General features: G+C 39.1%; 1 protein-coding gene across 1 annotated transcript in view; it reads left to right on the top strand.

Moving 5' to 3' along the window:
* The first annotated feature begins 6,069 nt into the window (after positions 1-6,069).
* LOC123762313 (uncharacterized) overlaps positions 6,070-26,056 on the top strand; it is a 95,301-nt gene continuing 75,314 nt past the window's right edge. Inside the window, 1 exon segment of the mRNA XM_069325147.1 lies at positions 6,070-6,284. The gene's annotated coding sequence lies outside the window, so the exon portion shown is untranslated.

Here is a 26,056-nt window from a genome sequence, read left to right as displayed (position 1 = left end):
CCTTTCGTCTTTCGTCATGTCCATGTGCTCACTATTCGTACGTTATGCCAATTCTTTCTAACATTTGTATTGCTCTTCTACATCTCAAGTTTCCATCCCTGTCCCTCTTGTTTTTCAATGTCGTATTATATATATATAATCGTTTACAACCGGCCACATAATAATTCCCGAGCATAATCTAATACCAGAGCGCTTCGCCATCAAGTTAGCTTTAGTTACCCCCCAAAAAATTAGTTTTCTCTGATGCACGTATCTAGACACGTTTTCTTTAAAGCGTGAGTCCCAAGGGCCCGTAGCGTTTGATAAATTTGGATTAATGATAATGTTGCCTACGGTCTTCCTGGGTAATATTGTTCTTTTGTTAGGTTTAACCTGATACTTCTCACCATTAACCTGTCTACCTGTCTACGACGGGAAACATAACGTTAATACAAATTCAAATTTAAGTTCTCTCCATTCATCGGTATACCGTTTTTCAGTAGTTTATTTAATAATTTAATGAAAAATTATAAATATTATTGGATATATATATATATATATATATATATATATATATATATATATATATATATATATATATATATATATATATATATATATATATATATATATATATATATATATATATATATATATATATATATATATATATATATTGGGGAAGTGGGGAGTACAAGATACAATTGTGAGTTTTTAGCACAAGGTAGGAAACAATGAAGATGAAATTGGGTACTTTTTTCTATTTTACTTTTGAACACGGCATGGGTTGGACAATTTCTCAATTTCAGTTGAGAAATTGACAAATTGCCAATTGTCAACAAATTGACAATATCAGTTTCATCTCTCTCAGGGAGTGAGTTCCAAAGACTGGGCTCTTTTATTTGCATGGAGTGATTGCACAGATTTAGTCTGACTAAATCACAAGTCTGACTAAATCACGTCTGACTAAATTACAAGTCTGACTAAATCACAAGTCTGAATAAATCACAGAAGGACGCGTAAGGAACCGTTTGGTGGAGAACCTCATGATCTACACAGAGAATAGACCGATAACATGTAAAAAAAAAAAAAAAAAAATGGATTTCTTAACCATTTTGGAGCGTTTAAACTCATTTGTAAGTTTGAGTGGACTTCAGGTTATAATGGTTAGTAAGCCGATCGTGGTCAAGTGGTCAATGGCGTGGGTCAAGAGTGACTCAGGACACGAGTTCGACTCCATTACACTTTGTCACAGTTGGTTCTAAAAAGTGTACCATATCTAAAACAACATTTTATATCTTATTTTTAACTCATCCTCTTAAAATAATAGTATTTACAACAACTGTTTGGTCATATGCACTGCTGTGTACTATTAGACATATAAAAGCTCAAATTTTGACTATTAATATGATTGAGTAAAACAAGAGTAGAGATAAAAACCAAATTTAAACATTCCTAGGCTTAGTATAGCACATATTATGTACTACGTTAGGCATAGGATTACTTGGAAAGATTACATTAGGATCTTTAGAAATATTTCTAATTTTTCTTGAATGCCATTGGTACTAATTCAGTAATAAATAACTTAAACTTTTTGGGAGCCAACTGTTCATATTTGTGCATTTGACGAAATTGTTGCTATAAGCACTATCGTTTTAAGAAAATGGGTTTCTTATTTTCGTTAGGTTACATTAGGTTATGATAGGTTCAGCCAGGTTAGGTTCTTAGGTTAAGTCATGTAAAGTTTAGCCAGGTTAGGTTAAGTAAGATAAGCTAAAGTTTGTTTCTAGACTTGCAAAGACGTAGAGGAGTACATACTTTACTCAGATCTTAGATCCACCTTCAGATTCAAAGATTTTCTTTAAGTAATATATCCTGATACTTCTCAGGCTTCCCAAGATATTTGACCACTTCCCAGTGTTCAACCGACTGTTGCATGCATTAGATAGATTTAAGTTATTCCCAGAAACATTAATGATACTATGATACTTAATTATAATGATACTATGATTGATATCCTTGTAAATGAAACTCACAAAGTTCATCGTGAGATAACCATCTATATCTCCCCCTTCCTCTATCTCCCATCCTTTTCTCTGGCTTTCCCCCTTTCTCTGTCTCTTCCCTTCTCTCTCTCTCTCTCTCTCTCTCTCTCTCTCTCTCTCTCTCTCTCTCTCTCTCTCTCTCTCTCTCTCTCTCTCTCTCTCTCACATCATTTATAATTCTCCTTTCTCGTTAACTCTCTATCTCTCTCGATCTTTAGTTTTAATCAAGTTTACGGAGTATAATCATGCCTCAACCAGCTTTCCGAAGAAGGCCTTCTTGTCCCAATTGGTAAGTCTTAGCATAAGTTAGCTTAGAGTTTGAAGCACAATTGCCCTTGCCGGGGACCTCGTTCAGAAATTTAGTTCTACTGGAAGCAAGATGGTCGCGAGCCATTGCAACATACAACCGGTTTCTAAAACCCGGATTCCAGGAGCTGATACTCTGTAAAAAATAGACGAATGCACACACTGAAGACACCCATTTGTGAAGGCAGTGATGTGGTGGAGGCAACTCCACACATAGTTTCAAACGAAGATACGATAGAGCCCAGTAGGCTCAGGAATCTATAATCAATTTGATTGACAGTTGAGAGGCGCGACTGAAGAGCCGAATCTTATCCCCCGCAAGCACAACTAGGTGAGTACAACTGAATACCCACCCACCCACACAAACACACAACGAAGATGGAGAACGTTCAGAAGGTACTTGTCCCATAACAGAAATGGGATAAGCTGTGTGAAAAGACTAATGTAATTAAGCTTACCTTCACTGGAAGGCGGAAGGAAAGACATGATCAATATATACAAAATTCTCAGTGAAACAGACATGACAGACAAGGAAAGATAATAAAGTGTAGGGGTATTCGATTAAGGGGACACAGACCGAAATTGAGTAACCAAGTGTGCCAGGAACATTATAAATAATGTTTTAATTGTCAGATTAAAGAATAAATGTAATGCACAAGGGAATGAATTGATGTAGGCATGCTTCACATAGCTTCAAATGTAATAGAACTCAATAATTTCAGGAATCTTAACACCAGTCAATTGAAGGCCGAGAGGCAGGACCAAAGAGCTGAAGCTCAACTTCCTCAAGCAGTGCGAGTACACTCTCACTCTGGGATCCTGCAGGAGTAACTAACTGTTGGACATTGAGTAAATTTCACACACGTCCAGGGCAGGTAACATCTGCTTATTTACCCACACTTATCACTGTTGCAGGCGATGAGTCACAATAACGTGGCTAAAGTAAGTTGACCAGACCACACACTAGAAGGTGAAGGGACGGCGACGTTTTGGTCCGTCCTGGACCATTCTCAAGTCGATTGTGTCCCTTCACCTTCTAGTGTGTGGTCTGGTCAACTTATCACTGTTACTTCGTGTACACAGGCTCCTCCCTTACATCGCCAACAGTTCCTGCAATTTCAACAATACCATTTACAATGGTATTGCTGAAATTCGGGTTTTCACTCTGAAAATCTTTCGATTATTCCAAATTTGTTTTATCCCAAGATAATCGATATGAATAATGGTAGTAAATGGTGATATAATTTAACTTTTAATATTATTTTAACACCCGTATTCTTACTGATCGCAAACTTAAATATAGAAAATACGTACACGTAAAAATGTATTGTGATTGATCAATTAGCCGCAAGAAAATTCCGGTGGTTGCTTTGAGGCAGTTATCGTGAAACCACTTCCGGTGTGGTGACTACTGCACTCATCTTGGGAATTTCTGTTACTCTGAAGAAGCTCCTGGCGAAGCCAAAGTACTAACACTATTATCCCATTTGCCTGTGGTTCTTCCTACAATTTGATGTCACGTGGCTGTACACCTTTTTTAGCCAATTCACACCGAATACAGGTGCATTTAAGGCTGACAGAAACTGTGAGCATGGCCTGGTCGGACAAAGCACAGGGGAGGGATGGCATTCGAGGCACAGTGAAGTTAACGACATCATTAAGAATTGCCTCATCATGGCTGGGTGTTTAAGAGTGAGAGAGAGAGAGAGAGAGAGAGAGAGAGAGAGAGAGAAGAGAGAGAGAGAGCCCCGTTACCTAATGTCCCGCAGCTCTGCCAGTCCTCCTGGTCTCCCAGATGGGATCACGGTGCAGCACTGAGAGAACGGTTGGCAGTTAGAGCAGGACTACACGTGCGTATCATCCTTGACTAACATCTGAATTGTCTCAATGTTGGGCATCCGGGTGGTATTACCACTTAAAGGGAATACGTCAAGTCCTGTAAATACAGAAAACTGGATCATCAGAATAGTTTTGCCTCATTGCTTCAGAGATACTTAGTGTCTGGGGTAAAAGGGCCTCTTGTTTTTTTAATGATTTGGTTACTAAGCTTATGGAAACAACGTGAGACCCAAGAGCTGCCAGCCTACTTTCCCAGCGCTTCAGCGTGGCAATACAGAGGTAAAACACACACACTGCATTCTTGGTTCCATCTCAATTATCCAAGAAGCTCGTGTAATTTGACAGTCTGTTACAACTAACTTTCTACCGTCTATGTAAGCACTGTTGTAATCTATCTTGCGTAAAAACGTTTTAAACAAAATATTTACAGAAAAAAGGGGATGGTAGAAGACAATATGCGACTACATGTTGGAGCCCCATAAGGCTCCCCCAGGTGCTGCTGAGCTTCCCTACAAACCCAGAGATAGAACCCCGTCATTTATATATTTTGTCTCTCTATCTCATATACTATGTTATATATATATATATATATATAAATATATATATATATATATATATATATATATATATATATATATATATATATGTATATATATATATGTCGTACCTAGTAGCCAGAACGCACTTCTCAGCCTACTATGCTAGGCCCGATTTGCCTAATAAGCCAAGTTTCCATGAATTAATTGTTTTTTGACTACCTAACCTACCTAACCTAACCTAACCTAACTTTTTCGGCTACCTAACCTAACCTAACCTATAAAGATAGGTTAGGTTAGGTTAGGTAGGGTTGGATAGGTTCGGGCATATATCTACGTTAATTTTAACTCCAATAAAAAAAAATTGACCTCATACATAATGAAATGGGTAGCTTTATCATTTCATAAGAAAAAAATTAAAGAAAATATATTAATTCAGGATAACTTGGCTTATTAGGCAAATCGGGCCTTGCATAGTAGGCTGAGAAGTGCGTTCTGGCTACTAGGTACGACATATATATATATATATATATATATATATATATATATATATATATATATATATATATATATATATATGTATATATAAAGACCCAGGACTTTAAATATGATGAAATCAAGGTTGTCTCTCTGCTGGTCTCTGGTAAATCTTCTCTAGATGATTCTAAAACTTAATTATGTTTTAATGCCATTCTTGGAACTTCCATGGTGCAGATCATGTACTCCATAATGGTTGGCTTGTATGTTACTGCAAATGCACTTATACTTAGTGTAAATTGGGGCACTGCAATAAGGGTAAATAGGGTTAGACGGGGGTTAGTGAAAATGCAAGTCCCCTGCATGAGAGGCATTCCCAGCTGCGAGGTGGGCGATCTCTTGTTGTGACATTGCTGCAGGGAATAAGGCTTCAACCATCCTCTGTTTCACTGAGTTCTCCCAACTGTCCTGTTATTTTATAATATATAACATTTCAGGATAAAATTATAGGGCTACTGAATACTTTCTCATACCATGAATCTATCTGAATATCGCAAATCTCCAAATCAGCAGTACATGATCTCTGGAGAAAAAGTTAGTGCCTTGGAAAAAATATGGCTTGGAATATGTCACATATGTACTTATTTATAAGCGAAATAGTGACTATAAGCAATAAGTCATATATGTGCTGTCTTGTACGAGAGCGAGTTGCAACCGATTCGAGATTATCCCTCCACCTACCACACGGATTTTACGTTACACCCATTGTAATACAAACATGACGACCCTGGTAAACATGACATTCGAGAGTGCTGGCAACCTGTGCACGAGTCCCGTGACCCAGCAGGTGAGCGTTCCGGCGCCAACCGCTCAGTGTGGTAGCGGCACCGTCCGGGTGAGCTGTGTTTCCTGTGGCTCCGTCACCAAGCCTCGGTCGTGTTGCTTCCAGTGGTGCTTTTGATACATTCGGAATAAAGTTCATTTATATAAACAATGACGTCTCTTTAGAAAATGTGTGCGACTGAGTTAGTGACATGGTGAGAAAGTTCTTATCGAGCAACTTGATTATGTGGATGATATATTTGCTGAGAAAAAATGCAAGGTGAGTGAAATAATTATATATATATATAACAAAACTACGTGATTCGGGTATGTGTAAGTATCCACTAAGAAAATTAAACGAAGTTTCCAAACGTTTTCATGTTTCAAGACATTATCAAATATATACAGAAATACTACATTTTCGTGATGTGTTGAAACACGGAAACGTTCGGAAATTTCGTTTAATTTTCCTAGTGGATACTTACACATATGTAATTTTTTTGTAAGGTGTGATTTTTATATTTGTATCCACCTTGGCTGATCTATCTCCTCCACTGTTGGTTAAGCTAGCAGAGGACACCATTGGCTAGCAGCTATATTTAACAATCGCAAGAAATTTGGGATACTGGTGTACATTCGTCTCCATACTCATCGTCTCGGTACTCATGGTACCGAGAGAAAGTGGGACAAGTGCATTTTCAAGAGTTTGGCCTTAGGGCTCATGGCATAAGACTTAGGGGCTGCTAGTTTCCTGTTTCAGTGTCGCCGAAGTGTGGTGATCCGGAGGGAAAACGCTTGCTGTATCACTAGGTTTCTAACTGGCACCTGAGAAGCTATAAGGAATTATTACTTCTGTCTCTGTAGGTTATCTGGGTGTGTTGTTTCTATATGTGGCCCCTTTGTTTGCTCTTTCTACCCCCTTTTGTGTGTGTGTGTGTGTGTGTGTGTGTGTGTGTGTGTGTGTGTGTGTGTGTGTGTGTGTGTGTGTGTGTGTGTGTGTGTGTGTGTGTGTGCGTCTGTGTGTGTGTGTGCGCGTGTGTTTCTGTGTATGTATGTATGATTGAATCAAAGCAAATAATGTCCTACACTCTTTCGTTATCACTTATTAGAATATTGACATCAATCACTTCACCACTAACTCGATACCATCACCATCAACATTACACAAATCACAATGACACCAACACGACAGTCACCATAACCCCACACAAAACAATCATCTTGACATTATCATTATACCCTCACCATATCATCATTCTCACACTACCCAATCACCACATAAGTACTAAAACAATCCAACCACCACAACACTCTAACCACTGGATATACACCACCATAACAGCAGGATGAACACCACTGTAACAACAGGATGAACACCACTGTAACAGCAGGATGTCACACACACAGACACACAGACACACACACACAGACACACACACACACACACACACACACACACACACACACACACACACACACACACACACACACACACACACACACACACACACGCACACACGCACACACACACACACAGACCACCAGGCCCGCCACTCCTCAACCACTACCTTCACCACAGTTGTTATAACTGCCTCGTGGACACGTCGACTCACGTTCAAGTCACCATTAAACATTTCTGCAAAACTCCGCCTTACTTATATACATTTTCTTGAGTCTTGCCGCCTCTATGTACGGCTTCTATAACATTTAGTGCAATGAACTGCGATTATCTTGGTGTCAATTGCAGGGTATTTTTGCTAGTGTTTGCCAGATCTGGAGTTGCAATTTTCCTTATATTTTATTTTTTGCTTGAGTATGTTTGTTTGACTTTGTTTATTGGTTTTTCCTATTCCTATTTCTTAGATAAAATTATACGAGCTGGGGACATCGATCTGACAGTAGATGATGTAGATTATGAGTATTCAACTTAATGGTTCACACTTGTGCATTAAGTTAGTTTTGAGTTAAAGCAAGTTAACTCAACAAAAGGGAGTAGAGACTCATGGAAATGAGTTACTTTTAAGGGTTGAATCAAACAGAAGGGACTGAATGCTCCTATAACTTTTCAAGAATAGGGTATGCTATTTCTGGCTGTTTAATCCTATGATTTCTTCACAACACATAACAAAAATCTTCACAACACATAATAAAAATAATTTATCTGGTATTTCAGGAACACAAGCATACCCTCTGAATGTATTTTTCTGAAATGTATTTACGTCTACTGGGTAGGTGGGTTGGTGGGTTTTTCTAAGATAAAAGTATACACATTGTGCGCTGGTCACATAGTAAAAACGAAATGTAACAGAAAGAGAGAGAGAGAGAGAGAGAGAGAGAGAGAGAGAGAGAGAGAGAGAGAGAGAGAGAGAGAGAGAGAGAGAGAGAGAGAGAGAGAGAGAGAGAGAGAGATATGCAGCATCACTAGAGAAAGAAGACGGAAACCTCTTAGTGAATGGTATACATGATGAATGATGTAATGCTATATTTGGACATACATGAATATATAAATAAATTTAAAAATAAATGAAAGAGTATAACCACTAAGAAAAATGAAACATAAGTTACTTGAAAGCGTGTGTGCATGGCAACACATCCTCGGAAATAATGCAATGTTTTTAATGTCAATATATACACACGAGTAAGACAATGATAGGTGAGATGGGTGTACAAAGCTTTAGGATGTTAGCCAGGGTCAGGTTCATGTCGGCTCTGGTGCAAAACGTCATGCGGGGAGTTGTTGCCCAGTGGTGATTGGGTTTGTTTAAGTGGATCCAAATATTAATTTCTTGAGGTAGTACCCGGCTGCTCCTGGGTCTCTCCCAATTTCTCCATATCCCAATCTCCCTCTCTCCCAATTTGGCCCTTTCTCATTTCTCGGCCTCTCGCCATTTTTCTCCCTCTCCCTCTCCTTCCTCCCCTCTCCTTCCCCTTTTCTAACATCCTTTCCGTTTCTTCCCCCTCTTCCCCTCTGAAAAGAATATATTACGAAGTAGTGAAACTGTCAAATAAGTCTACGGACAATGCAACCAATATTTCAAAATGATAATGAAAATTGCACAAGTGTTTGGGGCGGGGGTTAGGGGGGGGAGGGGGGTGGGGGGTGGGAGGAGTATGTTAGATGATAATATTTCTTAAAGTGTAACACTGTAGCCTACCCTGAATAGCGTACAACACTCCCTTACTCCACTTGTTCATTAGTGAACGTTAGGGCGAGGCTAGCCCCAAGCATCTGGCCTCCGTCCTTGGACCGATAAACATTCTCTCCTATCAAGATACATCAATAGATTGGGCCTTTTTCTTGACGTTATTTTCGAATTAATTTTTATGCTTCTATAGCCATTAAATAATACGTTCCAGGGATGTGCCAAATTGTGGTACACAGTGTATACTGATCTAGGGATCTGTAAATCCCAGGAGTACGTACATAAATAAATGAAACCAATATATTATATTTAAAGATATCTTCAGCTTCTTGCACCATGTCCACAACTTGCAACATGATATCAGGAGGCCAGAGGTTTAACTCTCTTTACACTGACATTCCGGGCATAGCTCCCAAGAGATTACTGAACATTCCACACTATCTTTTCAGTGTCATTATTTTCGATTTACTGCACTGTCGAGGTTTACTTAGTAGTTTCCAGCCCCTGGCCAATGTAGAGATGGCACGAGGCGCATAGATTCGTTGATGTGTTCAAAATACTGGCATCAGAGGCCATGCTGTTCACGCAATTTCGTTTTGGTTCCTGTTGAAGGTCAGTTGTAAAATCTTGTCTGTTTTGCGTGCACTGTGAAGGCTGAACCTCACCGGAGCTTGCAAGTTGAGTCATTCTTTGGGGATTGATCTAGTTCATTGATAGAAATTTATGTCATCAAAATAAAATTTACTTTGATAATGGCTTAAGACCTGTCAATCTCTAGAGGGTTATTAGTGGCTTCCATAATATCTTACTGGTTAACCAGTAAGTTTATTTTAATCCTGAACATAGATCAAGATCTCAGTAAACTTTAAGTATAAATGTGCCAAGAAGCGGAATACAGCTATTGATATATATAGTTCTTGAAAGTAAGATCTGTTGTAGATTATGTGAATATTTTGCTAATTTATATAGATTTCTAACCCAACTAACACATATAAAGTGAAAGGGACGATTCGGTCCGTCCTGACTTCACAAGAGTCCACGATAGACAGAAATGTCGTCACTTTAATTTCATTTTGCATGTGTGAGCTACATTGTTTCAGGCACGTTATTGTGACATATTCTCTGCATATACATTTGTGCGTACTTACGCACAAATGTATATGAAGAGACATATGTGTTCGGACCAATATATGTATATTGGTCCGAGGGCTTTCTTGATTTAACAGATTTTCAATGAATACAGAGGGAAAAAATGTGTCGAATCACGAAAGCGCTTGGATTAATTTTCGTTTAATTTTACTTAAGCGGATACTTACGCATAACTGAATCAACTGACGTTATGATTATTCTTGCATATGAATTTATATATTTTTCTATTAGTTTCCAATTTTCCAAACACTCTGCCCATGAGGAAACCCACTCTTCTTCACGCAAGCACTAGGTTAATATACATCAACACATGAACTGAGAGAAAAATCTATTAAAAGCATAGAATACATGGTAAGGGAGTTGTAGATAATGGAGTCTCCCTGTCAACCTGTCAGGTTGGATGATTAATGAAGATCTGACAAAAGCTTCCTTCGTGTTTGAAATAAAATAATGTTTCACAATCGAGATTCCGTATTTATATATTACCTTCAAGAAAGATCGAGCATTAGGAGGGCATGAGAAAAGATTTGTTAATCAAAAACAGAGACTGAGTAAATGTGAAGGAAAATTATGCAAACTTTTGTGAAAAAAAAATCCAGCCATTTTTCGTGGTAATAGTTGAAAGAAAGTGTATCTTGGGTATTGGCTATTAAGAGAACGGGATAATAAAGATAGAATGTGGGATAATTTTAACAGTTGGAGACGAAAGTATTAATAGGATAACATAATTTGAAAGTCTGATATACGGAATCGTTGAAAGAAGTGCAACTGAAAACATATCACATGTTCCTAATTAGATAAAAATATAAAATATATTTCCGGAAGATAGATCATTGTAGAAAGGCAAGATCATCATTGCAGCTGTGGGAAAGACAGAGCAGAGATGATCAGTGAAACAGAGAAACAAAATTAAAATGAATGTGAGGAATCTGCAAGAAAACGTGAGAAAGTATTACTGTGATGAATGGAAAAAAGCAATGATTATACTATTTTATATATTCATTTATTGATTACAATTTGTTAATTTATTAATGCACCCCATACCTATCCATTGGCCATGAGTCTATGGGGTATATAATAAATGAACATATGTGCATGTGCAAAATTGGTGAGCGTATGAATTAAATAGTCGACTGCGTGTAATAGGCAAATTGTAATAAATATGTTGAAATAGACATATGGCAAATGATCAAGTGTAATAGGCAAAATGAACTACGTAATAGTAATTGAATTTGTGTAAAAAAATAACTCAAAATCTGTTTACTAATGAGGAAGATGGTTTGATGACGGATGAAACAGTTTGGAGCAAATATTTTCTTTGAGGAAGAAAATAGAGAGGTCAGCTTAGAAACACTGTAAGGAAAACATGACCTTTCATGACATGATCGCATGACAGCATGAATAGTGAGGGACTCTGGCGAGTGAGGACGGGCGTGTGTGGAGTTGGAGGAATGCTGTAAAGCGCTATGCAAAGCTGGCCTCCAGGAAGTGTGAGAGTTTATGGTGTAATGTATGACTGGTTTGATTAAAGTGTTGGAGCACAACAGTTTAATGGTCCTATTGATTATTTAAAAGTATAGGAGGGAGAGAGGGAGGGAACTATCAGGAGGAAAGCGTCAAGCCATTACGACTATATAGCAATTGGAAGGGGTCAGGATAAGGATTTGGGATGGGACGAGGGGAAGGAATGGTGCCCAACCACTTGGACGGTCGGGAATTGAAGGCCGATCTGCATGAAGGGAGACCTTCGTTCTACCGTCAAGCCCAAGTGGTTGGGCTAAAATTATAGGAATAAAGAATGATCACGAAGTATAGTATGAAATAAATTGAATCAAAGGAATATGGAGTAAATTAAAAAAAAGAGTAAATTTAATTGGGAATAAATAAAATCTTGTATTATGTAGTATGCAGTTGAATACTAAAATAACAAAGATAATGGTAGATGGGATGAAAGTGAACTAGTTAGTCGTAAAACGGTGATGTTGAAGGAGAGAGAGACTGAGAAGTGAGGGAAGATGAAGACATGCTGGAAACAATTGACGAATTAAAATACCTGAGATGGGTCTTAACACGAGAGGAATTTTCTGAAGCGAAGTTGAAAAGTAGGTTGTGTGAAGGAAGAAATGTGGCAGGTGTAATGAAAGCTCCGGTTAAAAAGGACAAGATAGGAAGAACAGGTGTGGTTAAAGAGCTGCACAAAGGAACAAATCTAGAAGGGCCGTGATGAGGGTTCGAACCTACGTCCGAGAGGATCCCAGACGCGCCTTAATCGATTGTGCCACGACCACGACATGGTAAAAGAATTGCAACCGGGAGTCCTACTGCACAAAGGAGCCGACGTAACAGCTCTTATATAAGTGTAGCAGCTGTAATTTAGTGTTACTTTCAGTGAATAGTCTGAGTGACTTGTTTTATTCTTTCGTCTGGATCTACCTATAGACTTATGATTTTTTATATAATACCCTGTGCTTTGTGGTGTGTTGAAATCTATAATTAAAAAGACGTAATCCAACTTCTATGAATGTAGAGTTACAGTCACCTCAAAACAGAAAAGGGAACTGATCAATATATATATATATATATATATATATATATATATATATATATATATATATATATATATATATATATATATATATATATATATATTGTATAATATAATAACACATTAGGCCATCAGATGGGACAACAAGAATAAGTATTAGTAGACCGGGTGCTGGGATAAAAATGTTAAGCTTGCTCCTCCACAGCACAGGTAGCCAAGCTGAGGTAGGTAAGCATACCCTCCCACAATTATATAATTCTCTCATTCGATCATGGCGCTGGAGAAAGTAGTCGTGTATTAATGATGTAATTCGCAAATAATTGACACATCGAGGTAAAGATACATAATTATGACAAGATATATAGCAAAAAAATGGCACTTTCCCCTCTCCATTCTCTTTTTCGCTCTCTGTATTTGAACGTCCCTCTCACTCTCTCTGTCTGTCTCTTTATATTTCTCCAACAAAACCAGGAAGTCAAAGCCTTTTGGCCCATCGCTCAGTGTATTACACTGAGCCCCGACTCACCAGATATCAGCCGTAGCTCTTTGTTAATATACGGGTGGAGTTGGATTTAACAGAAAACTGCCTATAATTACGACTATTAGGTTAAAATACGTATTTCTTCACTTTCCTGTAATCCTTCTGAGGTTATATCCATGATCTCTCGTTCTGCAGTTGATCAATGTTTACACTTTGGTTCTTGTCAACTTTGTCGGAGGTTTAATAGATCTAAAAGTCCCGAAGAAAATGTAAAGAAACACTTCGTTAATGCCTTTATGGAAGTTATGTTACAAACCTATCAGTTCGGCTATGTCTAAATTTCTAGAGTATTATCAATATCTGTGTTTCCTCGTGTTGTGTGTGCACGCTCAGTTGTATGTACTCACCGAGTTGTGATTACGAGAGTTGAGCTTTGACTCTTTGGTCCCGCCTCTCAACTGTCAATCAACTGATGTACAGATTTCTGAGTCTACTGGGCTCTATCATATCTACACTTGAAACTGTGTATGGAGTCAATCTCCACCACATCACTTCCTAATGCATTCCATTTGTCTACTACTCTGACATTACAAAAATTCTTTCTAATATCTCTGTGGCTCATTTGGGCACTCAATTTTCACCTGTGTCCCCGAGTGCGTGTGCCTCTTGTGGTAAATAGCCTGTCTTTACCTTCCCTATCAAATCCTTTTAGAATCTTGTATGTGGTGATCATGTCCTCCCTAACTCTTCTGTCTTCCAGCGACGTGAGGTTTAATTCCCGTAGTCTCTCCTCGTAACTCATACCCCTCAGTTCGGGTACTAATCTGGTGAAAAACCTTTGAACTTTATCCAGTTTAGTCTTATGCTTGACTACATATGAACTCCATGCTGGAGCTGCATGCTCCAGGATTGGCCTGACATGTATATAAAGTTCTGAATGATTCCTTACACAAGTTTCTAATTGCCGTTCTTATGTTGGTCAATCTGGCATATGCCGCTAATGTTATCCTCATGATATGGACTTCAGGGCAGTGTTGTACATGCTGTTATGGCGGTGTATCCACTTACAAGATGAGTGGCGCTGCCCAATAAACTCGCCCCTCGGGGCAAAATTTAAAAACAAATATTTAAATTTAAGTCTTCATGCAGGTCGGCGTTCAATCCCCGACGGTCAAAGAGATTGGGCACCATTTCATCTCCTTGTCCCAACCCAAATCCTTATCCTGACTCCTTACCAGTGCTATATAGTCGTAATGGCCTTTCGCTTTCCCCTGATTATTCCCCTTCTCTCTCCTGTGCAAAATTTTAAATAATACCATAAATAGTATATTCAAAGAATTTACTCAAGATTAAATACTTGCTTGGTCGACGTACGAAGAATAGAAATTTATAATGATCAGAATTATTAATCAAAAAGTAAACAAAGATCCAGGTGTTAAAATTAGAAGCTGTTTTGATGTTGACCGGACCACACACTAGAAGGTGAAGGGACGACGACGTTTCGGTCCGTCCTGGACCTTTCTCAAGTCGATTGAAGTTATTTATCAATCAACATAGCAACATAAATCGACGGACGCTTACGTTTTGTGGACTAGCTTAAGCAAAAAGATAGATTTTACAAAATTTCGGACCTTCAAGTACAATAGAGGGAAATAGAGAGAATTCTTTGAGTAACTGAGATCTCTATTTAACAGTGAGTGTTTTGAAGAAGTTACGTTATGTTTTGGGCCCAAAATATTTGTGAAGGGACTTACTAACTTACATTAGTCAATTATTTTAGCTCCTTATAAATTGAATAAAAGCGTTATCTATATAATTCTATATTACAATAGGCTTGTTGTGTATATCTATACTAGTAAGAGACCGCGGGTGCGTTTGTTATGTGTGTGCAGGAATTCGGTGTCTGCACACCCAGCTGTCATTGGGCTGGTCCCTCACACTGTACGGACGACCGCTGCCTCTAACACCTCACCGCTAGCTTCTGCAACCATCACTATGGGTCGAGAAGTCACTCAGAGAGTCACTGCTCTCATAGACGATGACTTACAGACGCTTTGGCTCAGTGCCAGTCACTATTACCTTGTGGCTCAGTGCTATCCATTCTTACCTAGTGGCTCAGTGTCAGTCTCGATCACATTTTCTCTGATGCCTTGTTAACCAGCTTCCATCGCGATCGGAATGCTGCAGACTCCGTTAACATGCTCGTTAACTCCATAGTTAGTATGTTCCTCATCTGGAAACAACTTCTCTCTTTGTGAAAGATGTTTTCCAATTGGCTGGTCATACATTTCTTCTTCGTATTTCTGTACCTAGAAAGCGATAGGCGTGAACAGCAAATGACATCAGCGAAACCCAAGATGACTAAGGCTGTATTATGCCCTCTGGAGACACGAAGAAATACTAATTCAAGTGTGTTAGATGATTCTTGTAGGACCTAAATGTGATTTACGGAGTACATGAGCTATAGCAACTCCACACTTTGCCTAGAGTAAACACCATGGATATAGTTCATGTATGCATATGTATGTGTTGTTCTACACACAGTTGGAAGATGGTGAAGGGCCGGGCGCCTAGCCTCTTCACGAGTGAGAGAGAGAGAGAGAGAGAGAGAGAGAGAGAGAGAGAGAGAGAGAGAGAGAGAGAGAGAGAGAGAGAGAGAGAGAGAGAGAGTATATTCTCATTTAATGCTGTCGACCCCTTGTTTACACTTTCCTGGAGAGCTAATATGTAATTTTGTCCTAGCGGCATTAGCCTTAGATACAACATGCAATACTTGTTTCAGGGTATAATTTAGCCTGTATATTCAGATATACCGTAGTGTTTTCAGGTATATGAGCACAAAAATTGCAGGACAAAGTAGAAACACTATTGACTCATATGAGGCAGCTCCTATTTACATGCACCCAAACTCATTCATATATATCTCTAACTTGTGTTTAAAACAATCATATGTTCTCACGTGTATTATGTTCCCCGTAATCCTTTCCACAAATCAACAACCCTGGTTCCATATTTGTAATTACCTTGGTCTTTCCTAAATGTAAACTCAGTATACCGCGAAGTATACTTCTTGATATATCGTGAAGTGTTTCCAAGCATACCATAAAGTATATCATAGACTATTCCAGAACGTTGAAAATATCGAATACATAAAAATTAAGATTAAACAGTAAACTGCTGTAAAGGAAACTAAATAACTCTTAATAATTCCTTCGACTTCGAGTAAACATACCATGAATATCATTGACATTGATCGCAATTTAGAATAAGAATAAGAATAATGATAAAATCAATATGAGAAGCGCAGGGGTTTGAATCAGCGTCCTTGTGACTACTGGACACGCACCCTAATTTTCTCATTGATATGTAATTTTATTGTGATTTCTTTCTGTTGTGATTAATAACAATAACAACAACAACATCAATAATAATAATAATAATAAGAAGAAGAACAAATTATAATAATAGTAATATTTTATAATAGTCATAATAATAATTTCAATAATAATAATTTTAGTAATAATAATAATGAGGGAGAACAACCTCAATATTTATTGAATACAAATAGTTTCAATAATATTAATTATTATATTAAAGATAATAGTTTATTTGTAAAAAAAGCATTAGATAAGATGATGGTACAAAATTTACATGCAAATCACAGTAACTGCATTATTTTTGGGGCAAGGATTCTAATAACACACAGCATCCTATGTGAGGATATGTTCCTTATATGATCCATGAAATATATCCCACTAATTGTTGCTTATACACTAAGAATTTATTTCAACCCTCAGCTTCTGTCCTAACTAAAGCACACTTGTTTCTTGTGCTCATCGAGGACCTGCTTGCCTACGACTGACCATCATTACCGCCTGCAACTCGCAACAGTTGACTATCAGGTACCTGCTCACTTTTAGGAGAACGAGACAGTTGATGTAAAAAAACGTACCCAAACGTTTTGCCCTGTCCAAGAATCAAACCCAGGACCATCGGTTGTGAACCGACTGACTACTCGCTGGATTGCAGTTGAGTTACTGACGGAGGCCAAGACTGCTGGCTGGACGGTGTACAGGAAGTGTTCTGAGCCATTCTAGCGATCAGTCAACTGGAAAATTTCATGGAACCTCCCTCACTGGCTGCTGCGAGACAGCGTTGACGCTGTACTCATGTTAAGTCTATTTCGTTTCCCTGGATTTTAGGGGGAAACCTTCGTCTAGTTCCCACAACACGCTCTGCTTATTACGACCTGTTTTGCCTTGTCACGTTCTGCTGGCCGTTTCCGTGATGCAAATCACTCTCAGAACCTACGACTGAATTTCCACTGACAGCGACGACGACAACTCTAAGCCTGTCTTTGGTAAACTGCGGACATTTGACAAAAATATAAGTAATTTTAAGCCTCGCTGGATAAAAAGAATTGTTAACATTTTCGAATGTGGATTGAGTATGTCTGAATAATAGCGCCGGATGCTGGATTTCCTCCATCCCAGGCAAATTCCCGCCTACAAGCACGATACTCAGTTCCATAAAGATTCGTTCATCTTTCAAGCCCTCTTGTAACTAGAAGTGATCCAAAATGTCTGTACTCTGAGTTGAAAATACAATATTGAGGCCTGTACGAAGGGTTCGAACCGACATCTCTGAATATGTTTATGAGTTGAATATCATTTTCATTTAATGTGCTTCATACACTCATTCATTTGAGTGATCTCATTATCACTTAGGTCCTAGGATCACAGTGCCAATCGGGATCACATAAATTATTGAAACCACAGTACTATGTTCCTTGTAGTGTTTGGCAGAGTAATAACTTATCTGATATGATGAGTGTCATGTGTTTCGAGCTCAAGTCTTGCCAGCGTCGACCAGGTCTTCATGGAGGCTTCCAACATCCAGCAAGTACACAGCTGTCGTGATTACGTGTGTGTGTGTGTGTGTGTGTGTGTGTGTGTGTGTGTGTGTGTGTGTGTGTGTGTGTGTGTGTGTGTGTGTGTGTGTGTGTGCACTGCAGCGAAAAGTAACCATGATCTATGAGCAAGAATGTGAATAGAAGATGTGTTTTGTTTACGTTTCTTACTTCCTTCGCATGAATGGATCAATGAAGGAGAACAAAAACACACACACACTCCTACACGCACTCACAGGGGAGCAACTGCACTTGCAATATGACCAGGATGTGTGCAAGAAACTCAACAGCAGTTTTCAAATGGTTTTTACACCAAAACGGCGACCAAGACCAAAGCTGCAAGGTGGTACGATAATTTATGAAATAGAGTATCAGGATGGTATTTTGGAAAGCTGCATCAATGGATGAAATATTGTTCTGTTGTAAATAAATATTGTTCCTAAGGGAAAGGATCGGAACGAGGCAACGCACATGGATTTAATATAGTTCCAGCGTTTTTGCGGTGTTTAATATGATGTTACTCTTGTTCGAAAGGCTTCGTGGATATTTAGTAAAGTTCCTCGTGCACATACATACCATTGTCCGTGAGCAATTCTATGCGTGTGTGCGTATGTGTACTTGCGTGCATGTGTATTATATTTATTATTATTTTTATTGGGGCGCTGCTGTGTGGTATGCATCTTTATTGATAGATTCCTAACGCGATAAATAATTCTTGACGCAAAAATTAAATATGAGAATATACTTTCGTGAACTAAGGGCAGTGAGTACTGGGAACTCACAGCGAGGGGTAGAAGCGAAATTCACGTTTCGGTTTAATATAAATATACCAAAATTCTTCATACTAGTCATGAGGCGGGGGCCCAATTGCTGGATATCATTCCCTCCATACTTCGTACAGAATTTGCTCTTTAACTCAATTTGGTATTCTGTATTTTACGCTGTCATTACAGTCGCCTGGCTCACTCTCCCTGAGGTGATTTTGTAATTATTTAGTGGCACTTAGCTATCGTTGTTACAACATTCGTTTATCGGTCATCTGTTTGCCTGACACTATTTTCTTTCATAAATAGCTTCCTACCTCTCACTTCCAGTACTCGTGTTGCACTGCATTGTTGAAAAGTTAGTCCTTTTTTAATTATTGACAAGTTTAGGTGCAGACAGTAATGTGCTGCTGCTCTAGTCTATATGTAGGTTTGCACAGTAGAATAGGATAATAACACATTTCTGTGTGTCTAAGCGTGTTGTGTTTTTCCACCTTGCTAATCTTTCTCTCTCTCTCTCTCTCTCTCTCTCTCTCCCCTCTCTCTCTCTCTCTCTCCCCCCCCTCTCTCTCTCTCTCTCCCCCCTCTCTCTCTCTCTCTCTCCCCTCTCTCTCTCTCTCTCCCCTCTCTCTCTCTCTCTCTCCCCCCCTCTCTCTCTCTCTCTCTCCCCTCTCTCTCTCTCTCTCTCTCTCTCTCCCCTCTCTCTCCCCCCCCTCTCTCTCCAATTTATTTATATTTTCATTTTTTTCGCCTCCTTGTATCTGATTTTCCTCTTCTTTTTCTTTCGGCGCTAAAAATTCAGTATTAACGTTTCGTTTTTTATTATTTATTTGCCCCTTGTATCGAATTTCATCCCTTCCCTCTTGCACTTTCCCCCACTGCACCGCTAAGTCTTCTCCTCTTCCATTGTAGCATGTGGCTTCAGTAACCCCTCACCACTCCCTTTTCTCATCGTCCTTTCCACTCCATTCATTCCCTTCCTTTCTTCTACTTGTCTCCTTTTATCGCTGCTACTCCCTCCATCCCTTTCCATGTTCCTTTCATCTTCCTATCTCTTTCTGTTTTATTATTTATAAAACTCTCCTTTTAAATTCGTATACTGATATTTTTTTGGTAATTAATTGCTTTGCATTTTGTCTAGTCTAATATTTTTCTAATTCTGTCCTATGAGTGAGCATAACACTAAACCAGAATCTCAATAAGACGAAAACCCGCTGGGTTGATCTAACAGTCACTTGTACCCAGACGCAGCTAGGCCTCACTTAACTGTTTCAGGTGAATTAACAATCAAACAGAGGATTAACATCTTACAACCCTCAAGTTTGCGTTACTTTGCGGGTGAGAAGCTGAGTGAACCTTTTAAGACTGTATCAATATTCGACACAAATTGCTTTTCTAGCTCGTTTAGGACAGTTTGTCTTGCTTGTCTCATATAGTTTTATGAGTCTATTTCTGTTATCTATTATCTTTTCCTGCATATGTTATTGTTTCTATTTAAATTTCTTTATCCAATTCTCTCCTTTAATGTTTGCCTGTTATTATACGATCATTTCTTCCCTGGAAACACAAACCGAAACTGTCTCTATTTTCCGCTTGTTACAACTTGTAATAAAGTTGGTACATCTTGGCTTAACGTGTTTATGACGTATTAGAACGTTGTTACAACTTGCTATATTGGTTGTTATAACTGGTTAGGACGTGTTAAAACTTGTTCGAACGTTGTACCAACGTCGTAGTTTCGGTGTGTGTTTGGCGGGTTATCGTCCATTCTCTTTAATTATTTCTAAATAATTTTAAATGTTCCCATTTTCTTTAATCTAGTGCTATCTTGTCTATCACAGACCATAACCGACCTGTACTTTTGTTTATCCATTTGATATTATGTTGTCTCGCCGAGTCTCGATTGGTCTTGCTTGATCTGTATGGGTCTGGCCGGGTCTCAGTGGATCTCATTGGGTCCCGGAAGGTCTTCTCTCTGGTTCTCTTTGACTCTCGCTGATCCTCGCTGGTTCTCGCTGGTTCTCGCTGGTCCTCGCTGGTTCTCGCTCGTCCTCGCTGGTTCTGGCGAGCGTCGCTGGTTCACACCGACGCCCGCGAGCCTCGCTGGTTCACATAGACGCTCGTGAGCAGTGCTGGCTCACACCAACTCGCGCGAGCCTTGGTTGCTATATTGATTGCTGACCCCTCTGTTGCCTTGCCTCCTGGCCTCGCTTCCGACCTCAACACCGTGTCAAGGAGCAGTTTCCTACCTAAGCTTATCGCCGGGATATTTTGGGGAAGACTTCATTATTAAGATGAGATATATGTTGGGCGGTTGCATTTATTTACGACTAAGTTATCGTCATTTTAGGAGTTTTCATTAATTGGACGAGAGAGAGAGAGAGAGAGAGAGAGAGAGAGAGAGAGAGAGAGAGAGAGAGAGAGAGAGAGAGAGAGAGAGAGAGAGAGAGAGAGATTAAACGTGTTCATGAATTACTTTGCTACAAACAAGAACTGATTCAGTCGTCACAACACACCAGTTTTCTGGTTACCACAACGACGTCACAAGACGCCAGGTGTCTCATTGCCACAGAAACGTCAGAACATGGTAACTCATTATATATAGGCACGTGCAACAAGGGCGGAGGCCTCATCTAATGCACACGCCACACCTACCCATCTCAACGTAGTGTTTCCTCTTGACGCAAGACTGCCAGACGATAGCCAATTGCCATGTTGTTATCGCGTTAATTTAGTAACAAGATCGATTTTTCTCGTCTCTAAGTGTGAGTCTCAGAGTGGATTATTTTCTCGAGTTAAAAAATTACAACCGACGGTTAGAAAGGCGGGGTCCAGGAGCTAACAGTTCGATTCTCCAGGCACAAAGTATAAACACAAATAGTAAAAATATAAACACACAAAAAGAGAAGAGGAAGTTTGTGGAACGCACGACCCGGAGACAAGTCTTCATAACGGGGACTCTGACCTCAGACAGGAAGCTCCCTCCTCCCACCCACCTCCTACCCACTCACATGTAACTCCCCACTCCGTGGGGAGCCACTCTCCACCCACATATAACTCCCCACTCCATGGGGAGCCACCCTCCACCCACATATACCTCCCCACTCCATGACCCAGCAGGAGGCAGAAAGAACACCCTCCCCTTTCCTATTATTGCCCCCTGCTACCCCTCTCACTCCTGTCTCCCCTCCACCCAAACACGATGCATTAGACGACCAACAATAGGAAAGGCAGGGACACAAGAACCAAGATTCAGTCCTGCAGGTATAAATAGGTAAATACTTGCACATATACACATACAAAGCAAAGTGAATAGGAATATATATTTATCAAGCGAATAAATAACGAAGATTATTTAAAAATTCCTTTATCAAGTTCATAGTTGTTAAGCTATGGGAAATAAATATTAATTAGGAAGTGAGGATTGTAAAGAAAGTAAAGTTAGCTTAGAGAATATATTCCCAGATATGCAGGTGATGTGTCACAATAACGTGGCTGAAGTATGTTGACTAGACCACACACTAAAAAGTGAAGGGACGACGACGTTTCGGTCCGTCCTGAACCATTCTCAAGTCGATTTCCAGATATATCAAGCAAAGGTTTACTAGCACTGAGCCAGAGTAATCTCTCCTCCTACAAAGAACGTTGTACTTTCGATTGTATGCATTACATAAGGCCAAAAATTGTCGTACTAGAAAATGGAAGCGGCTCGTGAAAGTAACGTGACTGTCCCGTTTTCTGTTTTGGGTCCTCTGGTAGGTTAGGAGAGGGCACTTTACAGTTGACCGTTTTCTTGACGTTGGGGAACCTTAGGAAGACGGACAATACTGAGAGCACGGTCATGTCATCAAACATAACGATAACGAAATGGATGCTATTCTAATTAATCTCGATTTTTACTGTAGAAAAAACTTGTCGATGTCGCAACAGTTGCTTACATTAACAAGGGAGTGAAGGTAACGAGCACACTAATAGTTACTTGTTAAGAAGTAATCATGAAAACTAATTCCAGACTTCTTATGTTCTTATGCACATTCCAGTGACTAATCTGTGTTTCTACCTTCCTGGCAAGTCTCTTCATTATGTTGTGTCTCTAATTTGTCGATATCTTTTATTATTTTGTATGTCTGAATCATGCCTCCCACAATTTCGCTTATCTTCGTATATTTAGCTGTAGTTTCCTCAGTCTATCCTCGTAGCCCAACCTCCTTACTTCTGAAATTGATCTCAATGCAAACCTGTGCATTGTCGATGTTCGTTTGAAGCTTCCTCGAGAAGTGGAAACACGTTTTTTTTTGTTTGCAGAGATATTTCTGCGCGGGCCCTAAGCCTCTGGCTGGCCCACTAAGTGTTACTTGTTTCTGTTTTACTTCAGTGTGAGTTTTTATGACTCGTATGGTCGCTTCAATAAGAGTTTGCCCCATGTGTTTAACAACTTCTTCTGCTCTGTTCAATCTAAGCTGAAGTCTTATTCGGTTTGTAACTATGCACTGTGTTAGATACCCTAACACACTTACACTGTATGTGGATGTGTGCGTGTTTGCAAATATCTATATGTATTTCCGGAGCTGACATTCAGCTTTTGGGTCCCATCTTTCATTTTTCAATATACTGGAGTTCAAGTTCTTGAACATCTTGGGTTCTATCATTACATATAAAAGTGTGTTTGTGTGTGCACTCACCTAGTTGTGCTTGTGGTGGTTGAGTTTCAGCTCTTTGGTCCCGCCTCTGAACTGTCTATCAACCGGTGTACAGATTCCTGAAGAATGTGTGTGTGTGTGTGTGTGTCCCTCCACTCCATTTTTCTCATAACTTTACCTGTAAAGTCGAGCTTTCGATCAAGCATCTTGCCTCTCCAGTCAATGATTGATAGTGAATAGTGATCCACCGAATCATAGTGAATTGTCAGACCCGTCGAGCGAGAGTATTTTGAGAGTAATTGTGTGTGAGTGATTTTTTAAATTAAGCGACACGAAAATATTTAAAAAAAATCTCAATATTTTTGTAATATTAAATTAAAAACAATGCCAGTAGCAGTTTCAGAAAAATTAAGACATAATGTCCCCCAAAAGACTCAATATCCTCTTCTACTTAATACTGTAATAAACCTCAGATTGTATATATTGATTTCTACCTCAGGTAAACAAATTCATTTTTGTCACAACAAAATAAATAACCTTTCCACGAACACAGAAATCACATTAAAAATGGAAATTTTTTTTGGTTTACTTTAAACAAAACCAAAATACATTTTTTGTGAGGAAAAGAAAGCATCACTGTATATTAAAATGCTGTACGGTTGATAGTGACACACTCTTGGGGCGCAATTTAAACCTTAACTGCTTGTCAGCGCTCTGCTTGCTAAGGTCAACAGTCCCTTCTATTATAAAGAACTTTGACCTTACAAACAAAAGGTTACCATGACATGCGAGAAGCTAAGACAATGTTGTTGTGAGAGAGAATATAGAGAGTTCTCTGAACCACGTGTATAGCAGTAATGTTTATGTTCCGCCTGATTTGGGAGAAGATTAATTTATTCAATGCAGTCCGTCGGAGTTTATAGCTATTGGCTGAATCAGAACGGAATTTACATGTATTGGCTGTAGTCGGGCGGGAGTTATTATAATTGGTTTTTAAATTTGCCATTATTGATATAAATCGTGGCAAGCAAAACTATCTCTTTACTACTAAAAAATTTGCATCAATGCCATCTCTTCCTCTGCTGTAAAATGTTGGAAACTATGTATGATTTTTGTTGATGTTACTATATGTATTTCATCAACATCATGTAGGTGTTTGATCCTTGAGTTGCTAATAATGCAGACTTATAAATTTAATTAAGGGACAAGGAGCTGGAATATGAGAACACGGATCTGGGATATGAGGGAAAGGAGCTAAGATATGAGGACACGTATCTAGTATACGAGGAAAATAATCTGATATCTGGGATACGAGGATTGGGTGAATGAACGCTGCACAAACACTTGGACAATTGGGGATCGAACGCCGACCCAGCAAGAAGCGAGGCAGCTATTCTACTGATGAGTACAAATTGACTGAAAAACGTCTACATAATTATGGCATAAAGCCTTAATCGCGTAAAACATTACCTTAATGAGTGTGAATAAAGACTTACCTTAATGAATGTGAATTCAAATTACCTTAATGAAGGTGAAGGTGCGAGGAACATTACCTTAATTAATGTGAAGGTAAGTCAAACATTACCCTATTTAATGTGAAGGCGTGTCCCAGTCACTCCCCAGTTGTCACATTAATATCATATAATCCGGAGTTATTCGCTCTCTTGACTAGCTGATAATCAGTAATTACCTTAAAAGTTCATCGTCTTAAAAATATTTCTTCGATGTAAGTTTTCTTCACTGATTTTACCTCGATATTCGCGTTAAATGGCCCGTTGAAGATAACACAATTAATTTTCTCGGTCTGAACGCAGGCGTTCTTGTCGAAACTCTGATTGTAGCCTTCAACCAACCCGACCTCATCATAAGCGCCAAATGCTCGTTAATACAGTCACCAAATCCTTTGTTTATGAATGAGAAGCACTCAAAACTATCCATCTACCTGGAATGGTCAGTACAGCGGATGGTCCAAGTGGTTGGGCACTATTCCTTCCCTATGTGATTCTCTAAACCACACGTATAGCAGTAATGTTTATATTCTGTGTGATTCTGAAGAGTCAGCTCAGAGTCACTCAGCTCCTTTGTTCCTTCGTCATATAGTCCTTCTGGCTTAGTACTTTCTCCTTATAATTACTCCTTACGATCTACAAATGATGACAACCCGTCCTCGACTCAAGTCCATTCCATACAGCGGTCGACCCCACAGACGCATTCATAAATTTTTACATGCTGTTCATTCAAAACGGAAATTTTCTCAAATATAAATATTATAATATATTAGCATATTGGGCATATATATTCATAGGTTAGGTTAGGTTAGGTTAGGTGTTTAAGTTCTGTTGGCGATTATTTGTATTTATAGTAGTGCGTGAAGCATTTACAGCGTTGTGGTTCGAACAAAATTCGTTAGTGAATCATTTG

The sequence above is a fragment of the Procambarus clarkii genome, chromosome 2 (genome assembly GCF_040958095.1).
Source record: "Procambarus clarkii isolate CNS0578487 chromosome 2, FALCON_Pclarkii_2.0, whole genome shotgun sequence".
NCBI lineage: Eukaryota > Metazoa > Arthropoda > Malacostraca > Decapoda > Cambaridae > Procambarus > Procambarus clarkii.
Note: the sequence above shows the minus strand (reverse complement) of the source record. Positions and strands in the feature narration are given on the sequence as shown.